The following is an 18,037-nucleotide window of genomic DNA, read 5'->3' as shown; positions in this document are numbered from 1 at the left end:
GATATAACAGAAGAAAGCCAGTGAGGACACTTCTCAAGTGAGGTGTGTTTGAGGAGTTTATGTTAAAACTGAAGCTTTGATGAATTGCATGGATAATGCTACTGACAGGAAGATGTCAAAGTTTGTGAATGACAACAGAGAAAATAATGAGATTTACTATTCTAGAATGTCAAGGCACACCAACGATTTGTTTGTCCGAGAGAATAGTAAGCAAATGCATTTTCCTGGATTAAATTCACTTGCCAAGATAGATGTAAAACTGTCCCAAGTGGAACTGTGTTGCTATAAAGAAGATGCAGATTAAACTTTTAATAAGGATTCAGGCTTTCAACCTTCCTGTGAACATAAGATCCTGCAATTAAACAGAATTTCACTCTTTCTGTCTTTTTGATCTTCCCATCTCTCTGAGCTGTGAATGTAAATGGAAAAACAGTTAGAATGAAGAATGAAATGAAGTAGAGCTTCTGTGCTAGAATTTTAGTTATTCTCCAAATACATACTGTATTTTGATCATCCCTCAAAACATTATTCAGACAAATTTCACCATTTGATTTCCTTGGAATCTTGCATCTTCTTATTGTGGCTAAGAAGCTTATGCTTCCTTAGACCTAAGCTTCTGACAAGGCCTTCTGTAAACTTTGATTCAAAAAACAATTTGGTGCTACATCTAAGGGTCCCTCATTTTCTCACTAATTTTAGTGATCTGGGACCTTAGACATTCTGCTCCATTCTACGCTGTAGAATGCTTCAAGGAAGAACCAGGCAGAGTGACATCATCTTTACAATTAAAACAGAGTACTCTATCACTCCTCTGGCTATCAATATAGTCTACCTAAGAAACGTATCACCTGAGCCAGGATCGGTAGCCACTTGAGACAGGTCCTCATCCTTTCAGAACAAGCTACTCGGTCTGGAGGGAGAGCAGTGCCAATATGAATCCAAGCAGATGGTTCCCCTGCCTCTCAGAGATGGTCTGGTTTTTGTGATTTTGACAGAGCTTTAAAAAGTTCTTAAAACAAACAGTTCTCTCTGACTAATACATTTGAAAAGCATTTATTTCTACAGGCTGTGAATCTATATGTTCTCATGAACTGTATTGAGGTTTATACATTTAAGAACAGAAATAAATACTAGGTAGGCTTAGAAAATCGTCTAACATTAGAAACTAACTGCACACAAGGAGAGAATGATATTTTTCAGGTTTTGGATTTGGGCAAAAAGCTCTGAATGATTGTAACACCCTACATATTTCAACAAGAATTTGCTCTGAAATCTAGGAGGACTAGGAATTGCTCTCTAAGCATAATACTTAAGTAATCAAAACAACAGCTGATTTGTACTACTACTAATATGATACCATTTTCATTTAACTTTTACAATAACTCTAGAGGTTAAGTATTATTTTCCTAACACACATTGTATAGGGTTACAAAAGGTTAAGTGATTTATGAAGTCACATGGATTTTAATTATTCAGTAGAAATTCAAATCCATACTTTTAGGCCCTTAACTATCTTATATTGCCTCCTCAGTGCTGCTAATTCAGTGTTGAAACTTAAAGCAAAAATGTATCGTCTTAGACTCTCATTAAATATCTATTAATATCTAGATTTTGCTATTTGTTTCTTGAACAATAGTCCAAGGTAGGATTATTCACACACAAATAATTTTGGATATTGGGGGCATTTGCAGAAAGTGCCAGGCACACATTGCTTAGGGTACAAATATTTCTTCTTTTGTTCTTGGGGTAATTTATGCCCTAATGTTATGTATAAGGAGACTTCAAAAAGTTCATGAAAACTAAAATTAAAAGATAAAAATAAAAGCCCAAACTTTATTTCTGAACATAGCTCTGTCAAATTCAAGACACTTTTATTAGTGATAATACCAGCTGTTTAGTCCATCCCCCAAAAGAACTGAAAATGCTGGGAATTCAATTGTGCCAATGCAGTCTTCTTTACATTATTAACTGAAGAAAAATTGGCGTCCTTTAAGATTAGGAAACAAAAAGAAGTCAGCGGGAGCCAAACCAGGACTATAAATTGCAAAATTGCACTTGTTTGACGAGAAGAATGAGCAGGAGCATTGACATGGTGGAGAATGACTCTCTAGTGAAGCTTTCCCAGGCATTTTTCCCCTAAAGATTTGGCTTTCTCAAAACACTTTCATAATAAACAGATCTTATCTTTCTTTGGCCCTGCGGAAAAATTCAACAGCAAAATGTCTTGAGGATCCCTAAAAACTGTTGACATGACCTTTGCTTTTGACTGGTCTGCTTTTGCTTTGACTGAACCACTTCCACTTCTTGGTAGCCAATGCTTTGTATTTCGTCTTCAAGATCATATCAGTAAAGCCATGTTTCACTTGCTGATACAATGCTGTGAGAAAATACTACAGGATCTTGATCCCACCTGTTTAAAATGTCCACTGACAGCTCTGCTTTTGTCTGCAGCTGATCTAGGCACAATGGTTTTGGCACTCATTGAGTGGAAAGTTCGCTCAACTTTAGAATTGTGTAAGCTGAACCAGTTGAGCTGTCTATGGCGTTGGCTGTTATGTGTGCTGTTAATTGTTTGTCCTCTTCAGTTAGGGCACAAATGATTAATCTTTTCCTTCCAGATTCATGTGGTTGGTCTGCTGCTATGAGTGTCATCCTCAACATTGTTTCATCTCTTCTTAAAATGAGTTATCCATTTGTAAACTTCTTTGAGGGATTTTCACCATAAATTTTCATAAAGCATCAATGATTTCATCATTCTTTCACCCAAACATTACTAGAAATTTGGTGTTTGTTCTTGCTTCAATTTTAGCAGAATTTATATTGCTCTGATAGGGGCTCTTTTTGAACTGATGTTTTATCCTTCTTACAAAGTACTAACCAGGCCCATCCCTGCTTAGCTTCTGAGGTCAGACAAGATTGGGCACATTCAAGCTGGTATGGCTGTAGACTGTCTTATTCTTCTTAGTGCCTCAAACTAGATCCTGTTCAGACATGTTACATATAACAAGTTAGTATGAGTTTATTTTGGTGTGAAAAATTTGAAATACACGTGTGGTTTTTCCATAATTTGCATTTGCCATGAACTTTTTGAAGACTCGTGTGTGTGCGTGTGTGTGTGTGTAAAACTGAGGGCATATTAAAAAGCAGTTAAAATCCTGGCAGTAAAATTCATGGCAAATAATAGACCAAAGGGTTGTAATGTTGTAATGGGGGTAAATTAACTGCAAAATGAGAGAACAAGAGAGCTTAATTTTGCATTTGGCAGTGTTTTCAATTCTTTTTTATTCAATTTAGATTTGCTCTATGTTTTATTTAAATGTTTTTGGCCACATTTACTGCTCTATAGTTAAGAGGCTTGCTGATTTTAGCTTCATGGCTTTCATTGACTTATACCAGAATTTTGTAGTTAAATTCCCATGGTGCATTGAAATTTTAGGTATTAATATACTTGCATTATTTCTAAATTAAATACATTTTTCTTGATCTTAGAAGGCCTACAAAAAAGCTAGTGCCTTGTACTGGAAAATGCTCAGCAAATCTTCCTAAACCTGTGTAAAGGCTGCCTCTGAAGAGCGGAAAGTGCCCCACTGGGTCATATTTGAATTTGCCCTCCACGTACTCATTGCAAGGTTTGGATCTAGCTCAGGATTGTTAAGATTCTTTGACTTGGCTGTCACGAAATGTTGGTTAAAGTTCTGTTTGGCTTCCACTGTTTGGCCAGCTTTTGGAAGTGGTATGCCTGCTCTTCATCTGTGGGATGACATTTAAAATATTATATACCAGAAGTACATTTTAATATCTAGAAGATATTTTTAAGGAAGAAGGCCTTCCCAGCTGGGCTATACTACTACTTGCTATAACTCCAGTTTTTTTTTCTTCTCAGGCAGTTGCCTCCCCTTTTGTAAGACAGACACATTTTACATACTTATTTTTAACATCATAAATTATATTTATTCACTGTTATTTCTACTATGCTGCATTTATTGAGGCCATAGGCCAAGATCTGACCATTGTAGGTAAAAAACAAATATAAACTGAATGCCAGAAATAGTGAAAAAGCCTAGCATTGGCAAGGATGTAAAAAAAGTGAACGCCTTCATACTGTTCTGGTAGGAATGTATTTGGCATAAACTTTATAGAGGGAAACTGGCAAGGTGTGACAAAGTCTTTAACAGGTTCCTTTGAAACTTTATGGATCTGTCTTATAAAAAAATCAGATATTTAATCAAAAATTTTTGTAAAAGACATTTATCACAATATTATTTATAATAGTTAAAAAATAACAGCAACCAAAACATCTAATAATATACTAACATGCAGTCATTTAAAAAGACATTTGGGGAGGTATTTCATAGAAGGTTAATGATGTTGTTAAAATTAAAAATGTGTATAATTTAGGGTGATCATCATGGCAGATGGGAGGCAGGACTAGATTGCAGCTCCAGACAGAGCAGCTTGCGGAAGCTCATATTGTGAATTTTAGCTCCAGTTCAACTGCAAGAACAAACCAGCAATCCCAAGAGAACCCACGGACCCTCTGAAGGAAGTGGACTGCTCCTGCAGGACCTGGGAGACACTCCAAATACTGTGAGTGCCCCGACTGCAGAAGTGGGAAAAGGAGACCCTCCTCTCCTGAACACACACCCCCACTGGAGAACCTGAAGGTCTGTATGCAGAAGTTTCCGACTACCTGGAGCTGAGTCAATTTGAAGAGCTGAGTGAAATACAAGGGTAGAGGAAGCAGCAGAAAGGCCCCGGGACCTTGCTGTTTCCCCGAGCAGGCCATTCCTGACTGGCACCACAGGAATCCATCGGGAGGGAGACCAGAGGAGCAGGGGGTAAAATTCCACAGGGAGAAGGAAATCGCTAGCTGAACTTTGTAACAATTTGGAAAGGATGAGAAGCCTCCTGGCCAGAACCTGGGGGAGGCACAATTCTGGTTTGCAGACTCCACAGGTGGGGGAAGAACCAAGCCCTTTTCTCTCTCAGTTGCGAGGCAGGTAGCCTGGGGCAAGTTTTCAAGCCCATCACACTCTTCACCTGGAAACAGACTCGGGACTGTTGGGGTGGGGCCATGGTGAGAGAGTGACTGACCCTTCAGTTTGCATGGGAGCTGGGTGAGGCCTGTGACTGCTGGCTTTCCCCATTTCCCTGACAACCTGCATCACTCAGAAGAGGCAGCCATAATCCTTGTAGGTACACAACTCCATTGACCTGGGAATCTCACTCCCATGCCCCACAGCAGCCCCAGCAAGACCCACTCAAGGAGAGTCTGAGCTCAGACATGCCTAGCTCTGCCCCCTCCTGATGGTCCTTCCCTACCCACCCTGGTAATGGAAGACAAAAGGCATATGATCTTGGGAGTTCTAGGGCCCTGCCCACTGCCTGTCCCGCTCCACACTACTACAGCTGATGCTTTCTGCAAAGTGCCACCTCATGGCAGGAGGCCAACCAGCACAAAAATAGAGCACTAAACCACCAAAGCTAAGAACTCTCACAGAGTCCATTGCACCCGCCTCACCACCTCCACTGGAACAGGAGCTGGTATCCCTGGCTGAAAGACCCATAGATGGTGGTTGGTGCAGACAACCCCCAATACCAGCTTGGAGCCAGGTAGACTTGCTGGGTGGCTAGACCTGGAAGAGAGACAATAATCACTGCAGTTTGGCTCACAGGAAGCCACATCCATAGGAAAAAGGGGAGTACTACATCAAGAGAACACCCCATGGGACAAAAGAATCTGAACAACAGCTTTCCGCCCTAGACCTTCCCTCTGACAGAGCATACCCAAATGAGAAGGCACCAGAAAATCAACCCTGGTAATATGACAGAGCAAGGCTCTTCAACACTGCCAAAAAATAACACTAGTTCACCAGCAATGGATCCAAACCAAGAAGAAATCCCTGATTTACCTGAAAAAGAATTCAGGAGGTTAGTTATTAAGCTAATCACGGAGGGACCAGAGAAAGGCAAAGCCCAATGCAAGGAGATTCAAAAACATGATACAAGAAGTGAAGGGAGAAATATTCAAGGAAATAGCTTAAAGAGAAAACAATAAAAAAATTTAGAAACTTTGGACACATTTTTAGAAATTTGAAATGCTCTAGAAAGTCTCAGAAATAGAATTAAACAAGTAGAAGAAAGAAATTCAGAGCTCAAAGACAAGGTCTTCGAATTAACCTGATCCAACAAAGACAAAGAAAAAAGAATAAGAAAATATGAACCAAGTCTCCAAGAAGTCTGGGATTATGTTAAATGACCAAACTTAAGAATAGTCAGTGTTGCTGAGGAAGAAGAGAATTCTAAAAGCTTGGAAAACGTATTCTGGGGGAATAATTGAGGAAAACTTCCCTGGCCTTGCTAGAGACCCAGATATCAATATACAAGAAGATCAGAGAACGCCTGAAAAATTCATCGCAAAAAGATCTTCGCCTAGGCACATTGTCATCAGGTTATCCAAATTTAAGACGAAGGAAAGAATCTGAAGAGGTAGGAGACAGAAGTACCAGGTAACCTATAAAGGAAAATCTATCAGATTAACAGCAGATTTCTTAGCAGAAACCCTACAAGCTAGAAGGAATCGGGACCCTATCTTCAGTCTCCCCAAACAAAACAATTATCAGCCAAGAAATTTGTATCCAGTGAAACTAAGCATTGTATATCAAGGAAAGATATAGTCATTTTCAGAAAACAAATGCTGAGAGAATTTGCTATTACCAAGCCACCACTACAAGAACTACTAAAAGGACCTCTAAATTTTGAAACAAATTCTGGAAACACATCAAAACAGAACCTCTTTAAAGCATTAATCACACAGGAGCTATAAAACAAAAATACATGTTAAAAAGCAAAAACAAACAAAAATCCCAAAGGTAACAAAGAGCATGATGAACGCAACAGTACCTCATATTTCAATACTAACATTGAATGTAAATGGCCTAAATGCTCCACTTAAAATATACAGAACCGCAGAATGGATAAGAACTCATCAACACCAACTATCTGCTGTCTTCAGTAGACTCATCTAACACATAAGGACTCAAATAAACTTAAAGTAAAGGGGAGGAAAACGGCATTTCATGCAAAGACACCAAAAGTTAGCTGAGATAGCTACTCTTACATCAGACAAAACAAACTTTAAAGCAACAGCAGTTAAAAGAGTCATAGAAGGACATTATATAGTGGTAAAAGGCCTTGTCCAACAGGAAAATATCAAAATCCTAAACATATATGCACTTAACACTGGAGCTCCCACATTTATAAAACAATTACTAATAGACCTAAGAAATGAGATAGAAAGCAACCGAATAATAGTGGGGGACTTCAATACTCCACTAACAGCACTAGCCAGTTCATCAAGACAGAAAGTTAACAAAGAAACAATGGATTTAAACTATACTTTGGAACAAATGGACTTAATAGATATATACAGAACACTTCACACAAGAGCCACAGAATACACATTCTATTCAACAGTGCATGGAACTTTCTCCATGATAGACCATATGATAGGCCATATAATGAGCCTCAGTAAATTTAAGACAATTGAAATTATATAAAGCACTCTCTCAGACCAAGGTGGAATAGAACTGGGAATCAACCCAAAAGGAAGCTTCAGAACCATGCAAATACATGGAAATTAAATAACCTGCTCCTGAATGAATATTGCGTCAGAAACGAGATCAAGATGGTAATTAAAAAATTCTTCAAAGTAAATGACAACGACACAACCTATCAAAACCTCTGGGATACAACAAAGGCAGTGGTAAGAGGAAAGTTTATAGCCCTAAGCTTAGTGCACAAACTGACATTATAAGGTCATAACTCAAGGAACTAGAGAAACAGGAACAAACCAAACCCAAATCCAGCAGAAGAAAGGAAATTACCAAGATCAGAGCAGAGCTAAATGAAATTTAAACAACAACAAAAAAATATGAAAGATAGATGAAACAAAAAGTTAGTCCTTTGAAAAGATAGATAAAATTGATAGACCATTAGCAAGATTAACCAAGAAAAGAAGAGAGAAAATCCAAATAACCTCACTAAGAAAGGAAACAGGACATATTACAACTGACACCACTGAAAGACAAAAGTTCATTCAGGGCTACTATGAATACCTTTACACACATAAACTAGAAAACCTAGAAGAGACGGATACATTCCTGGAAAAATATAACCTTCCTAGCTTAACTCAGGAAGAATTAGATGCCCTGAACAGACCAATAGCAAGTAGCGAGATTGAAATGGTAATTAAAAAATTACCAACAAAAAAAGTCCAGGACTGGATGGATTCACAGAGAATTCTACCAGACATTCAGAGAAGAATTGGTACCAATCCTTCTGACACTATTCCACAAGATAAAGAAAGAAAGAACCCTCCCTAATTCATTTTATGAAGCCAGCATCACCCTAATATCAAAACCAGGGAAGGACATAACCAAAAAAGAAAACTATACACTGATATCCTTGATGAACATTGATGCAAAAATCCTTAACAAAATACTAGCTAACTGAATCCAACCACATATCAAAATGATAATTCACCATGATCAAGTGGGTTTCATACCAGGGATGCAGGGATGGGTTAACATACGCAAGTCAATAAATGTGATATACCACATAAACAGAATTAAAAACAAAAATTACACTATCATCTCAATAGATGTTGAAAAAGCATTCAACAAAATCCAGCATCCCTTTATGATTAAAACTCTCAGAAAAATCGGCATACAAGGGACATACCTCAATGTAATAAAAGCCATCTATGACAAACCCACAGCCAACATAATAATGAATGGGGAAAAGTCGAAAGCATTCCCTCTGAGAACTGAAACAAGACAAGAATGCCCACTCTCACCACTCCTCTTCAACATAGTACTGGAAGTCCTAGCCACAGCAATCAGACAAGAGAAAGAAATAAAGGGCATCCAAATCAGTAAAGAGGAAGTCAAACTGTCAGTGTTTGCTGACGATATGATCATTTACTTTGAAAACCCTAAGGACTCCTCCAGAAAGCTCTGAGAACTGATAAAAGAATTCAGCAAAGTTTCCAGATACAAGATTAATGTACACAAATCAGTAGCTCTTCTATACAACAACAACAACCAAGCAGAGAATCAAATCAAGAACTCAACCACTTTTACAATAGCTGCAAGAAAAAAAAAAATACGGATGGGAGCCAAGATGGCCGAATAGGAACAGCTCCGGTCTCCAGCTCCCAGCCCCAGCGACACAGAAGACGGGTGATTTCTGCATTTCTGCTTGAGGTACCGGTTTCATCTCACTAGGGAGTGCCAAACAGTGGGTGCAGGACAGTCGGTGAAGCACACTGTGCCCGAGCCGAAGCAGGGCGAGGCATTGCCTCACTCGGGAAGCGCAAGGGGTCAGGGAGTTCCCTTTCCTATTCAAAGAAAGGGGAAACAGACGGCACCTGGAATATCGGGTCAGTCCCGTCCTAATACTGCGCTTTTCCAACGGGCCTGGAAAACGGCACACTAGGAGATTGTGTCCCGCACCTGGCTCGGAGGGTCCTATGCCCACGGAGTCTCGCTGATTGCTAGCACAGCAGTCTGAGATCAAGCTGCAAGGCGGCAGCGAGGCTGGGGGAGGGGCGCCCGCCATTGCCCAGGCTTGCTTAGGTAAACAAAGCAGCCAGGAAGCTCGAACTGGGTGGAGCCCACCACAGCTCAAGGAGGCCTGCCTGCCTCTGTAGGCTCCACCTCTGGGGGCAGGGCACAGACAAACAAAAACCCAGCAAGAACCTCCACAGACTTAAATGTCCCTGTCTGACTGACAGCTTTGAAGAGAGTAGTGGTTCTCCCAGCACGCAGCTGGAGATCTGAGAATGGACAGACTGCCTCCTAAAGTGGGTCCCTCACCCCTGAGCAGCCTAACTGGGAGGCACCCCCCCAGTAGGGACAGACTGACACCTCATTCAACCGGGTACTCCTCTGAGACAAAACTTTCAGAGGAACTATCAGACAGCTGAATTTGTGGTCTCACGAAAATCCGCTGTTCTGCAGCCACCGCTGCTGACACCCAGCCAAACAGGGTCTGGAGTGGACCTCTAGTAAACTCCAACAGACCTGCAGCTGAGGGGCCTGTCTGGTAGAAGGAAAACTAACAAACAGAAAGGACATCCACACCAAAAACCCATCTGTACATCACCATCATCAAAGACAAAAAGTAGATAAAACCACAAAGATGGGGAAAAAACAGAGCAAAAAAACTGGAAACTCTAAAAAACAGAGCACCTCTCCTCCTCCAAAGGAACGTAGTTCCTCACCAGCAACGGAACAAAGCTGGATGGAGGATGACTTTGATGAGTTGAGAGAAGAAGGCTTCAGACGATCCAACTACTCTGAGCTACGAGAGGAAATTCAAAACAATAGCAAAGAAGTTAAAAACTTTGAAAAAAAATTAGAAGAATGGATAACTAGAATAACCAATGGAGAGAAGGGCTTAAAGGAGCTGATGGAGCTGAAAGCCAAGTTTCGAGAACTACGCGAAGATTGCAGAAGCCTCAGTAGCAGATGCGATCAACTGGAAGAAAGGGTATCGCTGATGGAAGATGAAATGAATGAAATGAAGAGAGAAGGGAAGTTTAGAGAAAAAAGAATAAAAAGAAATGAACAAAGCCTCCAAGAAATTTGGGACTATGTGAAAAGACCAAACCTACATCTGATTGGTGTACCTGAAAATGATGGGGAGAATGGAACCAAGTTGGAAAACACTCTGCAAGATATTATCCAGGAGAACTTCCCCAATCTAGCAAGGCAGGCCAGCATTCAGATTCAGGAAATACAGAGAACGCCACAAAGATACTCCTCGAGAAGGGCAACTCCAAGACACATAATTGTCAGATTCACCAAAGTTGAAATGAAGGAAAAAATGTTAAGGGCAGCCAGAGAGAAAGGTCGGGTTACCCACAAAGGGAAGCCCATCAGACTAACAGCTGATCTCTCAGCAGAAACTCTAGAAGCCAGAAGAGAGTGGGGGCCGATATTCAACATTCTTAAAGAAAAGAATTTTCAACCCAGAATTTCCTATCCCGCCAAACTAAGCTTCATAAGTGAAGGAGAAATAAAATACTTTACAGACAAGCAAACACTGAGTGATTTCATCACCACCAGGCCTGCCCTAAAAGAGCTCCTGAAGGAAGCACTAAACATGGAAAGGAACAACTGGTACCAGCCACTGCAAAAACATGCCAAACTGTAAAGACCATCGAGGCTAGGAAGAAACTATAGCAACTAACGAGCAAAATAACCAACTAACGTCATAATGACAGGATCAGATTCACACATAACAATATTAACGTTAAATGTAAATGGGCTAAATGCTCCAATCAAAAGACACAGACTGGCAAACTGGATAAGGAGTCAGGATCCATCAGTGTGCTGTATTCAGGAAACCCATCTCACGTGCAGAGACACACATAGACTCAAAATAAAGGGATGGAGGAAGATCTATCAAGCAACTGGAAAACAAAAAAAGGCAGGGGTTGCAATCCTAGTCTCTGATAAAATAGACTTTAAACCAACAAAGATCAAAAGAGACAAAGAAGGCCATTACATAATGGTAAAGGGATCAATTCAACAAGAAGAGCTAACTATCCTAAATATATATGCACCCAACACAGGAGCACCCAGATTCATAAAGCAAGTCCTCAGTGACCTACAAAGGGACTTAAACTCCCACACAATAATAATGGGAGATTTTAACACCCCACTGTCAGCATTAGACAGATCAACGAGACAGAAAGTTAACAAGGATATCCAGGAATTGAACTCAGCTCTACATAAAGTGGACCTAATAGACATCTACAGAACTCTCCACCCCAAGTCAACAGAATATACATTTTTTTCAGCACCACACCACACCTATTCCAAAATTGACCACATAGTTGGAAGTAAAGCTCTCCTCAGCAAATGAAAAAGAACAGAAATTATAACAAACTGTCTCTCAGACCATAGTGCAATCAAACTAGAACTCAGGATGAAGAAACTCACTCAAAACCGCTGAATTACATGGAAACTGAACAACCTGCTCCTGAATGACTATTGGGTACATAATGAAATGAAGGCAGAAATAAAGATGTTCTTTGAAACCAACGAGAACAAAGACACAACATACCAGAATCTCTGGGACACATTCAAAGCAGTGTGTAGAGGGAAATTTATAGCACTAAATGCCCACAAGAGAAAGCAGGAAAGATCCAAAATTGACACCCTAACATCACAATTAAAAGAACTAGAAAAGCAAGAGTAAACACATTCAAAAGCTAGCAGAAGGCTAGAAATAACTAAAATCAGAGCAGAACTGAAGGAAATAGAGACACAAAAAACCCTTCAAAAAATTAATGAATCCAGGAGCTGGTTTTTTGAAAAGATCAACAAAATTGATGGACCGCTAGCAAGACTAATAAAGAAGAAAAGAGAGAAGAATCAAATAGATGCAATAAAAAACGAAAAAGGGGATATCACCACCGATCCCACAGAAATACAATCTACCATCAGAGAATACTACAAACACCTCTATGCATATAAACTAGAAAATCTAGAAGAAATGGATAAATTCCTCGACAAATACACCCTCCCAAAACTAAACCAGGAAGAAGTTGAATCTCTGAATAGACCAATAACAGGTTCTGAAATTGTGGCAATAATCAATAGCTTACCAACCAAAAAGAGTCCAGGACCTGATGGATTCACAGCTGAATTCTACCACAGGTACAAGGAGGAACTGGTACCATTCCTTCTGAAACTATTCCAATCGATAGAAAAAGAGGGAATCCTCCCTAACACATTTTATGAAGCCAGCATCGTCCTGATACCAAAGCCTGGCAGAGACATAACCAAAAAAGAGAATTTCAGACCAATATCCTTGATGAACATTGATGCAAAAATCCTCAATAAAATACTGGCAAACCAAATCCAGCAGCACATCAAAAAGCTTATACACCATGATCAAGTGGGCTTCATCCCTGGGATGCAAGGCTGGTTCAACATACGCAAATCAATAAATGTAATCCAGCATATAAACAGAACCAAAGACAAAAACCACATGATTATCTCAATAGATGCAGAAAAGGCCTTTGACAAAATTCAACAACGCTTCATGCTAAAAACTCTCAATAAATTAGGTATTGATGGGACATATCTCAAAATAATAAGAGCTATCTACGACAAACCCACAGCCAATATCATACTGAATGGGCAAAAACTGGAAGCATTCCCTCTGAAAACTGGCACAAGACAGGGATGCCCTCTCTCACCGCTCCTATTCAACATAGTGCTGGAAGTTCTGGCCAGAGCAATCAGGCAGGAGAAGGAAATAAAGGGTATTCAATTAGGAAAAGAGGAAGTCAAATTGTCCCTGTTTGCAGATGACATGATTGTATATCTAGAAAACCCCATTGTCTCAGCCCCAAATCTCCTCAAGCTGATTAGCAACTTCAGCAAAGTCTCAGGATACAAAATCAATGTACAAAAATCACAAGCATTCTTGTACACCAATAACAGACAGAGAGCCAAATCATGAGTGAACTCCCATTCACAATTGCTTCAAAGAGAATAAAATACCTAGGAATCCAACTTACAAGGGATGTGAAGGACCTCTTCAAGGAGAACTACAAACCACTACTCAATGAAATAAAAGAGGATACAAACAAATGGAAGAACATTCCATGCTCATGGGTTGGTAGAATCAATATCGTGAAAATGGCCATACTGCCCAAGGTAATTTATAGATTCAATGCCATCCCCATCAAGCTACCAATGACTTTCTTCACAGAATTGGAAAAAACTACTTTAAAGTTCATATGGAACCAAAAAAGAGCCCGCATCGCCAAGTCAATCCTAAGCCAAAAGAACAAAGCTGGAGGCATCACGCTACCTGACTTTAAACTATACTACAAGGCTACAGTAACCAAAACAGCACGGTACTGGTACCACAACAGAGACATAGATCAATGGAACAGAACAGAGCCCTCAGAAATGATGCCGTGTAGCTACAACTATCTGATCTTTGACAAACCTGACAAAAACAAGAAATGGGGAAAGGATTCCCTATTTAATAAATGGTGCTGGGAAAACTGGCTAGCCATATGTAGAAAGCTGAAACTGGATCCCTTCCTTACACCTTATACAAAAATTAATTCAAGATGGATTAAAGACTTATATGTTAGACCTAAAACCATTAAAATCCTACAAGAAAACCTAGGCAATACCATTCAGGACATAGGCGTGGGCAAGGACTTCATGTCTAAAACACCAAAAGCAATGGCAACAAAAGCCAAAATCGACAAATGGGATCTCATTAAAATAAAGAGCTTCTGCACAGCAAAAGAAACTATCATCAGAGTGAACAGGCAACCTACAGAATGGGAGAAAATTTTTGCAACCTACTCATCTGACAAAGGGCTAATATCCAGAATCTACAATGAACTCAAACAAATTTACAAGAAAAAAACAAACAACCCCATCAAAAAGTGGGCAGAAGATATGAACAGACACTTCTCAAAAGAAGACATTTATGCAGCCAAAAAACACATGAAGAAATGCTCCTCATCACTGGCCATCAGAGAAATGCAAATCAAAACCACAGTGAGATACCATCTCACACCAGTTAGAATGGCCATCATTAAAAAATCAGGAAACAACAGGTGCTGGAGAGGATGTGGAGAAATAGGAACACTTTTACACTGTTGGTGGGACTGTAAACTAGTTCAACCATTGTGGAAGTCAGTGTGGCGATTCCTCAGGGATCTAGAAATAGAAATACCATTTGACCCAGCCATCCCATTACTGGGTATATACCCAAAGGACTATAAATCATGCTGCTATAAAGACACATGCACACGTATGTTTATTGCGGCACTATTCACAATAGCAAAGAGTTGGAACCAACCCAAATGTCCAACAATGATAGACTGGATTAAGAAAATGTGGCACATATACACCATGGAATACTATGCAGCCATAAAAAATGATGAGTTCGTGTCCTTTGTAGGGACATGGATGAAACTGGAAAACATCATTCTCAGTAAACTATCGCAAGGACAAAATACCAAACACCGCATGTTCTCACTCATAGGTGGGAATTGAACAATGAGAACTCATGGACACAGGAAGGGGAACATCACACTCCGGGGACTGTTGTGGGGTGGGGGGAGTGGGGAGGGACAGCATTAGGAGATACACCTAATGCTAAATGACGAGTTAATGGGTGCAGGAAATCAACATGGCAGATGGATACATATGTAACAAACCTGCACATTGTGCACATGTACCCTAAAACCCTAAAGTATAACAAAAAAAAAAAAAAAAAGAAAATAAAATACATAAGAATATACCTAAGAAAGGAGTTGAATGACCTCTACAAGGAAAACTACAAAACACTGCTGAAAGAAATCATAGACAACACAAACAAATGGAAACACATCCCATGCTCATGGATGGGTAGAATCAATGTTGGGAAAATGACCATACTGCCAAAAGCAATCTACAAATTCAGTGCAATCCCTATCAAAATACCACCATCATTCATCTTTAGAATTCGAAAAAAATTGTAAAATTCATATGGAACCAAAGAAAGAGCCTGCATAGCCTAATCAAAAAGAAGCAAGACTAATCAAAAAGAAGAAATCTGGAAACATCACACTACCTGATTTCAAACTGTACTATAAGGCCATAGTCACCAAAACAGCATGGTACTGGTATACAAATAGGCACATAGACCAATGGAATAGAATAGAGAACTCAGAAATAAACTCAAATACTACCAACTGATCTTAGACAAAGCAAACAAAACCATAAAGTGGGAAAAGGACACCCTTTTCAACAAATGGTGCTGGGATAATTGGCTAGCCACATGTAGGAGAATGAAACTGGATCCTCATCTCTCACCTTATATAAAAATCAACTCAAGATGGATTAGGGACCTAAACCTAAGACCTGAAACTATAAAATTCTAGAAGATAACATTGGAAAAACCCTTCTAATCATTGGCTTAGGCAAGGATTTCATGACCAAGAACCCAAAAGCAAATGTGATAAAAACAAAGATAAAGAGCTGGGACCTAATTAAACTAAAGAGCTTTTGCATGGCAAAAGGAACAGTCAGCAGGGTAAACAGACAACCCATAGAGTGGGAGAAAATCTTCACAATCTATACATCTGGCAAAGGACTAATATCCAGAATCTACAACAAACTTAAACAAATCAGTAAGAAACAATCCCATCAAAAAGTGGGCTAAAGATATGAATAGACAATTCTCAAAAGAAGATATACAAGTGGCCAACAAACACATGAAAAAATGTTCAACATCACTAATGATCAGGGAAATGCAAATCAACACCACAATGCAATACCACCTTACTCCTGCAAGAATGGCCATAATAAAAAAATCAAAAAACAGTAGATGTTGGCATGGATGTGGTGAACAAGGAACACTTCTACACTGCTAGTGGGAATGTAAACTAGTAGAGCCACTATGGAAAACAGTGTGGAGATTCCTTAAAGAACTAAAAGCAGAACTACCATTTGATCCAGCAATCTCATTACTGGGTATCTACCGAGTCTACCCAGAAGAAAAGAAGTCATTATTCAAAAAAGATACTTGCACACTCATGGTTTATAGCAGCACAATTCACAATAGCAAAATCGTGGAAGCAACCCATTAATCAATGAGTGGATAAAGAAACTGTCATATATATATATATGTAATTTATATATATATTATATATATATTTAAGTTTGTTGTAGATTCTGGATATATGTATATATATTTATATATATATGTGTGTATGTATATATGTATGTGTGTGTATATATATGTGTATATATTTATATATATAAAGTGACATACTACTCAGCCATAAAAAGGAATGAATTAACAGCATTTGCAGTATCCTAGATGAGACTGGAGATTATTATTCTAAGTTAAGTAACTCAGGAATGGAAAACCAAACATCGTCTGTTCTCACTGATATATGGGAGCTAAGCTATGAGGATGCAAAGGCATAAGAATGATACAATGGACTTTGGGGACTTGTGAGGAAGAGTGGGAGGGGGCGAGGGATAAAAGACCACAAATATGGTGCAGTGTGTACTGCTCAGGTGATGGGTGCACCAAAATCCACAAATCACCACCAAATAACTTACTCATGCAACCAAATACCACCTGTACTCCAATAACTTATGGAAAAAAATATGTGTATAATTTAATAATTTTGAATTTATAGGAAAACTACATATATATGTATATCATTTGAATAAAATTGGGAATAAATACAGCCAAATGGTTAGAGAGGTTATCTATGGGTGATAATAATATGTGTGATTTTGATGGACTTTTTTTCTATGCTCACTTTTTTCCTGCAAAATTGTTTGCAATGAGTATATAATATTTTATGATTAGTTAAATGTATTATATTTAAAATAACTTTATGAGAATAGCTATTTAATTTATTTAATATTTCTTCTGGGCTTGATAAACTTTGAATAATCATATGTATACTTTAGAAAGCAAGGTTAGAATTTGAAAATTGTTTTGGACTACTTGTTGGTCATTCAGTAATAGAATATCCAGCAGAACAAATGTTTCTCAGAAACCTTAAAAAAAGGCTTCTCTCATGTTGTCTCTTTCAGCAGTGTAAAATAATTATATTTATGGTTACGAACAATTCTTTCATTTAAATGTCAATCAGCTCTATATTCTTACATAGATAAAAGTCTTCAAAGTGAAAAGAGGTTGGTCCAACCAAATCATGCATCCTACTGACATTGATCCTGCAGGTGCTGAATACTCAGCTCTATCCGACTCTGGTAGCTTTCATGAAGAGCAGGTATATTTCTGGAAATACATGTTCATTGAAGAAAATGTAGTATTTTTAGACATGCCCCATAGTCTATGTGGATGACATTTTCTAATGCTGTCAGTGCATAACCTGTACAAACATACACAGCAGTCCTGAATGCTAAGTGATTGTGTTGTCAAACTGAAATTGCCAACACAGTTAAGATAATGCGCACAG

This window comes from Symphalangus syndactylus, chromosome 3, assembly GCF_028878055.3.
Source record: "Symphalangus syndactylus isolate Jambi chromosome 3, NHGRI_mSymSyn1-v2.1_pri, whole genome shotgun sequence".
Classification (NCBI taxonomy): domain Eukaryota; kingdom Metazoa; phylum Chordata; class Mammalia; order Primates; family Hylobatidae; genus Symphalangus; species Symphalangus syndactylus.
Note: the sequence above shows the minus strand (reverse complement) of the source record.